Source organism: Salvelinus sp. IW2-2015, unplaced genomic scaffold (genome assembly GCF_002910315.2).
Source record: "Salvelinus sp. IW2-2015 unplaced genomic scaffold, ASM291031v2 Un_scaffold1771, whole genome shotgun sequence".
Classification (NCBI taxonomy): domain Eukaryota; kingdom Metazoa; phylum Chordata; class Actinopteri; order Salmoniformes; family Salmonidae; genus Salvelinus; species Salvelinus sp. IW2-2015.
This window is the reverse complement of record NW_019943148.1, coordinates 210913-218680: the sequence shown is the minus strand read 5'-3', so window position 1 is coordinate 218680 and position 7768 is coordinate 210913. Positions and strand designations below refer to the sequence as shown.

General features: G+C 42.4%; 1 long non-coding RNA gene across 5 annotated transcripts; it reads right to left on the bottom strand.

Moving 5' to 3' along the window:
- Positions 1-1342: 1342 nt before the first annotated feature.
- Positions 1343-7762, bottom strand: LOC112071924 (uncharacterized). Of its 5 annotated transcripts, none has more exons than XR_011476003.1 (5): positions 3911-7762; positions 3467-3562; positions 3327-3369; positions 1487-3230; positions 1343-1437 (listed from the first exon to the last, which is right to left on the bottom strand). It is a non-coding gene; the product is annotated as an uncharacterized lncRNA (long non-coding RNA). The 5 variants fall into 5 exon arrangements; XR_011476004.1 differs by having other exon boundaries at positions 1487-3227; XR_011476005.1 differs by having other exon boundaries at positions 3485-3562.
- Between the last annotated feature and the right edge of the window lie 6 nt (positions 7763-7768).

Below are 7768 nucleotides of genomic sequence, written 5' to 3'. Positions count from 1 at the left end.
ATATTTCTCATTAAGAATAATGTTGTTTTAACTCTATATGACCATGCATTGATTTGGTCATGTGTTATCTATGGGTCTATGATTTGAATTAGAATATAGCAATTATGCTCTCTGGCCTCAATTACTTAGAAAGTGCATGTGGTCCCACCCCTTCCCATGTGTGCCCAGGTGCAAATTGTTAGCCCATTAGAGCAGGATGTAAGGCTTACTAGTATGTCAAATGTTAGGAAGACCGTACAATTTGTACCACCAAAGTTTTACTTTGACCAAACTATTCACATACATTTTATTTTGATATTTTATGTACCGCGTTGATTGGCTCCAGCCGATGGAAGCTTGGTGCGTGTACAAAGAAAAACAATTCAATTCAACCATTGATGGATGGTGACGAAAATAATGACATTGCGAGTAGTCATGTTAAGGTTTTAAATGTTTTATTGGCAGAGGACTTGCATGTGGCTGTGCATTATATGATGCCTGAATAGGAAAGAGGATCTGATCATGCCTTTTGCTATTCTGGATCAAATCTTGATCCAAAAAGACACACCAGTATGGGGTTCATTCCAAATCTACTTGCATTGCTTGGTAACGTATTAGCATGGTATAAGACAACATAAATACTACAATTTAAGTAAAATAGTTATCCTAATTCAGACCTGAATAAAATTGTCTTATCACATCAACATACTCTTTCAGAATGTATTTTTCAATATAGTATGACATATATACAGATATTACAACTTGTGTTTTTTTCTGAATGAATGATTGTTCTTTAGTCAATAGGAAACTCGGCAGTGTGTAGTCGGTAAAACATCAACTAGACAGTTGTATGATGTTTGCAAAACCTTGAAATGTACACAATGAGAAGTAATTATATTGATCTTAACATGCTTTTACTGCATGTTTTTGTAACAACAGTATTGAATGTGTAATTGGTCAAATATATATCATTGTATGTTTGAATTCTCAATGCTGTGTAGAGCTCATATAAACTGCTTTCATCACTGCCCTGTAAACCCATTCTTGTAAATTGGAGCTACATGATTGTCTGGGTCTGAGAGAGCATCATTTTCTTTCAATACCACTCACTTTCAGCTCCTCTAAGCTAATGTAGTCATTTTGTGAGTTTATCCATAAGGCCTGGGTTTGAGAGCTCGACAAGACGTTGACAATTTCTGGGTATGTCTCACCTGTAACATAATAAAACATTTTATTATTATAAAAGTAATCTTCTAGCTGTGCTGGGTGCAGAGGAACCAGGCTCTGAGGGGTGGCTAGTCCACATCTAGCTGTGCGGGTGCAGAGGAACCAGGCTCTGAGGGGGGGTATCGTCCACATCTAGCTGTGCTGGTGCAGAGAACCAGGCTCTGAGGGTTGGCTAGTCCTCTTCTAGCTGTGCTGGGTGCAGAGGAACCAGGCTCTGAGGGGTGGCTAGTCCTCTTCTAGCTGTGCGGGTGCAGAGAACCAGGCTCTGAGGGGTGGCTACCTCTTCTAGCTGTGCTGGGTGCAGATTTAATAGTACATGACCATTGAGGCCTTACGATATTCAAGATGTTCCAACGTTCATAGATAATAACCAGGGTTGCTATGAGCAACAGTTCAACACCTCAGGAGTCAATGTCATTTGTCTTCTTCATAGCCTGGCATAGAGAAAAATATATCATTCAATATATTTCAAATGTGACTCACGTCTGATATTATTTTGAATTGTTAGATGATTCCTTGTCAGGTTCATCAATCAAGGACTCAGGTACTAGGGTAACCTGCAATAATAGATTATCTATTACATCAACTTATCACAGATGCCTAACACATGAATAATTCCCCAAAAATGGCATGTCATTGTCTTTCACAACTGTTGCAATACAAAACATTTAAACATTGTTAAATATTTTTAACATTGAGAATGAGATAGTAGAAAAATAGTAATATCACACTATTTACAGTGTTCATTCACCTTGACTTATTCCACATTGTGTTACAGCCTGAATTCAAAATGGATTAAATAATTTCCCCCCCTCACCCATCTACACACAATAATGACTAAGTGAAAACAAGTTTAGAAATGTTTGACAATTTATTGAAAATGAAATACCTGTAGAAACACCCCTTTGTTGTTGATCATTGCTAAACAAACATTTTCAGGTATTTACATAGTTCTGACTTAAATCTAACAGCCACTCAGAAAAATATAAAACAGAATCGGTGGGGCATAGCACACTACTTCCTCTTGTACAAGAAGGACCCGGAGAAGAGTCGCAGGGAAGAAAAGAGAAGAACGTGCCTGTTTGAAAGACAGACATTTTTTTGTAGCTCGTTACATGTCATTTTTTTAAAGTAGCCCTTCCCTTAGTCATGAGCAGGCTGACCAGCAGCAGCAACCGATCCTCATTTATGTTTATAAAAACACATGTTAAGGCCATAATTGTGGGGGAAAAGCACTCATGTTTATGCAACGTAACAAACACCCTAAGAATACTTCCAGAACCAACTTTATATTTATTTCAATTGAGAAAATATAAAGAAATTGGCCCACCCCATTTCTTTATTGGTTTGGTTTGACCCCTAATTTGGTTTGACCCCTAATACACTCACAATCTTCTACAGATGCACCATTGAGAGCATCCTGTCCGACTGCATCACAGCCTGGTATAGCAATTACCGTTCGCAACCGCAAGGCTCTCCAGAGGGTGATGAGGTTAGCCCAACGCATCACCAGGGGCACACTGCCTACCCTCCAGGACATTTACAGCACCCGGTGTCACAGGAAGGCCAAAAGATCATCAAGGACCCGAGCCACGGCCTGTTCAACCCGCTACCATCTAGAAGGCGAAGACAGTACAGGTGCATCAAAGCTGGGAACGAGAGACTGAAAAACAGCTTCTATCTCCAGACCATCAGACTGTTAACCCAGTCACCAATAGCTGGCCTCCGCCAGAGTACCCTGCCCTGAACTTAGTCACTGTTACTAGCCGGCTACCACCCGGTACGTACTCAACCCTGCACCTTAGAGACTTCTGCCGTATATACATAGTCTTTGAACACTGGTCACTTTAATAATGTTTACATACTGTTTTACCCACTTCATATGTATATCCTGTATTCTAGTCAAGGCTCACTATGTAACTACTATTGGAGAGGGAAGGGGTTGGTAATCTATGCTTTCGTTTTTTGCTCTTAATCGTCGTCGTCAGGCTCTCGCTTTCTCTTCTCTTGGACAGCCTTGACTTCTGGGAGAAATGGGAAAGGCTTATTATACTATACGATACTGTACTTAGTAAAGTATCCAACGTGAGCTTGTGACAAAAAGAATGAGAATTACATACCATCTTCATCATTGTCCTCATCATCAATGCCAAGGCCTTCCTCCTGGAGAGAAGTGACAGAGCAGGTCAGCATCCACAGAGCTCTCAAACCATATCCACATTAAACTATTGGGTCACAAACAAACAAAAAAAGGTTTTACCTCCTTATCGCCACTGACCTCATCCTCCTCTCCTACTACTCCTCCTCTTCATCACAGTCTCCTCATCAAAGTGTTCCTTTCCATCCTCATTCCCTTCTAAAATTAAATATATATATATATAATCACATCCATTGTCAGTCACACAGATACATTCTGCTGACAAACCCTACAAATACACAGTAGAATTCCCTTGAATGACAAAACACCCACGATATACTAATATGYATTGTAATWTATAATATGCCATTTAGCAGATGCTTTTATTCAAAGCGACTTAGTCATGCAAGCATACATTTTATGTGTACGGGTGGTCCCGGGAATCAAACCCACTATCCTAACTTCGCAAGCGCCATGATCTACCGACTGAGCTACAGAACACCCCCATTCCACTCACATCTGCACTTCCTCGTATTCCCTCAACAAGAAAACTAAATGGCTGCCCACCCTCATCGTCGTCACCGTTCACCTCTCCGTCCGAGTCGGGTGCCTCTCGGTCCTCCACGTCGTACCCGTCCAGGTAGGTGAGCTGTGGGAGCAGCTTGAACACACTCTCCCTGTAGTCATTCAGGTTGGTCACCTCACAGTTGAACAGGTTCAGACACTTCAGGCTGTCCAGCTTTTTCTGTGGGACCAAATGGGTTAATGGGATTTAGTGGGTGAACAACACAGCCCGAATAAATCTCTCATTAGATTTTATAGCAGAGTGCCACATCAAATTGGTCACATACACATATTTAGCAGATGTTATTGCGGGTGTAGCGAAATGCTTGTGTTCCTAGCGCCAACAGTGCAGTAGTATCTAACAATTCACAAGTCTAAAAGTAAAAGAATGGAACTAAGAAATATATAAATATTAGGACGAGCAATGTCGGAGTGGCATTGACTAAAATACAGTCAAATGGAATACACACACACGAGATGAGTAAAGCAGTATGTAAACATTATTAAAGTGACTAGCGTTCCATTATTATAGTGGTCAGTGATTTCATGTCTATGTATATAGGGCAGCAGCCTCTAAGGTGCAGGGTTGAGTAACCGGGTGGTAGCTGGCTAGTGATGGCCTTGAGATTGAGAGACTGAAAAACAGCTTCTGTCCCAGCTTTGATGCACCCATACTGACCTTGCCTTCTTGATGATAGTGGGGTGAATGGGCTGTGGCTCAGGTAGTTGATGTCCTTGATTATCTTTTTTGCATTGGGCAAACCGCACCACCCTCTGAAGAGCCCTGCGGTTGCGATCAGTGCAGTTGCTGTACCAGGCGGTGATACAGCACGACAGGATGCTCTCAATTGTGCATCTGTAAAAGTTTGTGGGGGTCTTAGGGGCCAAGCTGATTTTTTTTTGCCTCCTGAGGTTGAAGAGGCGCTGTTGCGCCTTCTTCCCCACACTGTCTTTGTGGGTGGACCATTTCAGATTGTCAGTGATGTGTACACCGAGGAACTTGAAGCTTTCCACCTTCTCCACTGCGGTCCCGTCGATGTAGAGGGAGCACGCTCCTGCTGTTTCCTGAGGTCAACGATCAGCTCTTTTGTTTTGTTGAGGAAGAGGTTATTTTCTTGGCACCACTCCGCCAGGGCCCTCACCTCCTCCKTGTAGGCTGTCTTGTCATTGTTGGTAATCAGGCCTACTACTGTTGTGTCATCTGCAAACTTGATGATTGAGTTGGAGGCATGTGTGGCCACGCAGTCGTGGGTGAACTGGGAGTACAGGAGGGGACTGAGCACGCACCCTTGTGGGTCCCCAGTGTTGAGGATCTGCGAAGTGGAGATGATATTTCCTACCTTCACCACCTGGGGGCGGCCCGTCAGGAAGTCCAGGACCCAGTTGCACAAGGCAGGGTTCAGACCCAGGGCCCCGAGCTTAATGATGAGCTTGGAGGGTACTAAGGTGTTGAAGACTGAGCTATAGTCAATGAACAGCATTCAGACGTAGGTATTCCTCTTGTCCAGATGGGATAGGGCTGTGTGCAGTGCAATGGTGATTGCATTGTTTGTGGATCTATTGGGGCAGTAATCAAATTGAAGTGGGTCTAGGGCAGGCCTGGGCAATTATTTTCCATGGAGGGCGACAGAATATATTTTTGCCATCGTGGGCCAGAATCATATTACAGGATTATACATCATGTGTATGACTGTGTTGACAGATATATTACTGTAAATCACATCCAGATATGCTACTTATTTTACTTTAACATGCACATAAATAACCCACATCCATGTTCTCCTTTTGGTAGGTATTTTCATTATTAAACATGCAATTAACTATACGGAGGGAAAAGTACATTGTGCATTCAGCACCACGGACAGAACTCTTGTTAACAGGTATGCACAAAAACAAAGTTAGAGAGCTCAACATTACATTTAAACTACTCAGTGTGAGCAGTGAAGTCAGGTATAGTTTCTGACGTCGCTATGTGCAGGATTGCTGAGAAGTGGGAGTCAGTAAGAGATGATCCGTGTCTTGACTTGTTATATTTCGTCACAGAAAATGTCTGTTCACATACATAGGTTGACCTAAACAGTACAAACATCTTCTGAGCATGACTCCTAATCTTTGGAAGGTTTTTTTCGAGACATGCATAGAACCTCGTCAGTGACATTGGAGAACTATTCAAAACAATCACTGCATCAGACTGAAGATCAATAAGCTCTAGTTGCAGGTCAGTGTGAGCGTTATCCACATTGAAGGTGAAAGGAGAGGAAACCAACAGCATGTCATTTTCTAACATTTTGAAATCCTCAAAACGACGACAAAACTCACCGTTCAAAGCATGCAGCAGTGATGTATACTTCTCCTGCTGGTCATCTGATAGGGAACAGACTAGTAGTGTCGGAAGGTGGGTGAGATTGGTGGCTTCTACTTGGCGGGTCAGGAGMAGTAATTTTCCCTTGAAGGTTTTGACCAGGCTGTACAACTGACGTGCAAAAAGGCCCTTCCCTTGTAGTTTGTTCATTCATGAGGGCCATGATGTCCACGGTGAAGGCAAAATCAGCCAACCATTCTTTATCTTGCATTTGAGGGAAATCCACATATTTTCGTTTCATTTACAAAAACTCAGCAATCTCCGACTTCAGGTCCCTTTTAAGCACCTTCCCCAAACTCAGCCATCTCACATTTGTGTGGTAGGGGAGATCTGCATGGACCCTTTCCAACATGAGACAAACTGCCTGTGGTTTAAACATTTGGCTCTTATAGTTTACCACTTTAGTGACTGTATCCACAATATAGCAGCGTAGCCTAGTGGTTAGAGTGTTGGACTAGTAACCGAACGGTCGCAAGATCGAATCCCCGAGCTGACAAGGTACAAATCTGTCATTCTGCCCCTGAACAATGCAGTTAACCCACTAGGCCGTCATTGAAAATAAGAATTTGTTCTTAACTGACTTGCCTAGTAAAATAAAGGCAAAATAAATAAATAGCTAATTTTCATATTTCAGAATACATTTACAGAGCACCTCCTGATGAATAATGCAATGCAGGGAAACAATTTTCTGATCTGGGTTCAGCTCAGCTAAATTGGTCTTGTATCCGTTTCAAAAGGCCAATGTTTTCTCCCGTCAAGTTTGGGCACCCATCAGTGGTCACACTGGATAACTTTCCAAAACGCAGTCCCAGCTTTGCCACACACTTATTAACCTCCCCAATAAATCTTGCCCTGTGGTTGTGCACTTCATTGATTGCACTGAAGCAAGCTCCTCTCTAGTCTGGGGTTATGCCTCGTAAGAGTATCAACGACTGCGCCATGTCACATGCATCACTGCTCTCATCCAGGGCCAAGGAGAAATAGGTGAAATCCTTTACCCTGTCTTTCAACTGTTCCATATTCTCTGTGATGTCCTCAACCCGCCGTGTCACTGTTCGTCTTGACAGGGAAACATTTTCCAACAGCTCATTCTTGTCAAGGCAAAGTATTGCTGCAGAGTCAATCAAACATTCTTTAATGAATTCGCCCTCAGCGAATGGCTTGCCATGTTTAGCGATTTTGTGGGACAGTACATAGCTAGCTCTCGCAATCCCATAATTTGCTGAATGCAGTTTTGTGAAAAGTCCTTGCTYCTTTTGCAACTGAGAAAGCAACTCTTTCGATGCACTTGTCCGCTGCTCAYAAGACATATTCCTATATTTCTCTGCATGCTTCGTCTAGAAGTGTCAGAACAAGTTGTAGTCTTTCAAGACAGCGATCCTCTCGTTGCACACAGCTTTCCCTAATACCTCAACAAAGAAATATTTTGATGTCCACTCTTGCTGGAACACCCTACATTCATTGTCTACTTTCCTTTTCTTTGAAAAACTACTTTTTGC